Below are 825 nucleotides of genomic sequence, written 5' to 3'. Positions count from 1 at the left end.
AAGTATCTGCTCTTAGGCTAGCCCACACTAGTGCTACCCCAGATCCTGCTCCTTTCCTGTCCTCGACCACTTTGAGCCTGTATCCCTCTCTTCTCTCTCAGATGTGGTCAAGCACCTGCGGCCGACAAACTGCAGCTCAGATACCATTCCCTCTCGCCTTCTCAGAGATGTTTTTAATTCAGTTGGAGCAAGTATTTTATTACTATTAAATACCTCTCTTGGCCAGTGGCGTACTTGGGTGGGCCACATGCACGTCTGGCCCACCCACAGCCAATCAGCGCTTCATAGCGCAGAGCCGGTAAACCCAGAAGGAAGTGCCACAAACTGCAGTTCATCTAGTGGCCGACAGGGGATGGATGCAGAAAGGAGCAATTCCCATAGACCCCCATGTTAAAATGCCCAACTTTACATCAGAAATAAACATGTTTCTAGCCTGGATCCAATAAAACTTATTCTGGATATAGTTAGATTCCAACTTCATGACAATGGAACAGGGAGTGCATTTTTTTTACCGTGAGTTTTTATAGTAAGTACAGTAACTTTTGCCGTGAGTGAATGAAAGTATTATTTCTTCTTGAAGCCTGCAGTTTAGCGTGTACACATTTGCTGAATATGAAAACACTCAGTGTGTGCCCATGTGCGACTGTCAAGGATAAACAACCTGTGGCCGCCGATATATATATTTATATATATGTCATATGTATTATTGCTACACAAACATTACATTGCAGTTGTAGTGTCGCCAACTCCGTTTCTAATATGCAAAAAGACAGCAACATACGTCTTTTAGATCTTTCCAGACGAGAGATCTCTCTCCCCGTCTGT

Source organism: Notothenia coriiceps, unplaced genomic scaffold, assembly GCF_000735185.1.
Source record: "Notothenia coriiceps isolate Sejong01 unplaced genomic scaffold, NC01 NC01_scaffold00009597, whole genome shotgun sequence".
Classification (NCBI taxonomy): Eukaryota; Metazoa; Chordata; class Actinopteri; order Perciformes; family Nototheniidae; genus Notothenia; species Notothenia coriiceps.
Note: the sequence above shows the minus strand (reverse complement) of the source record.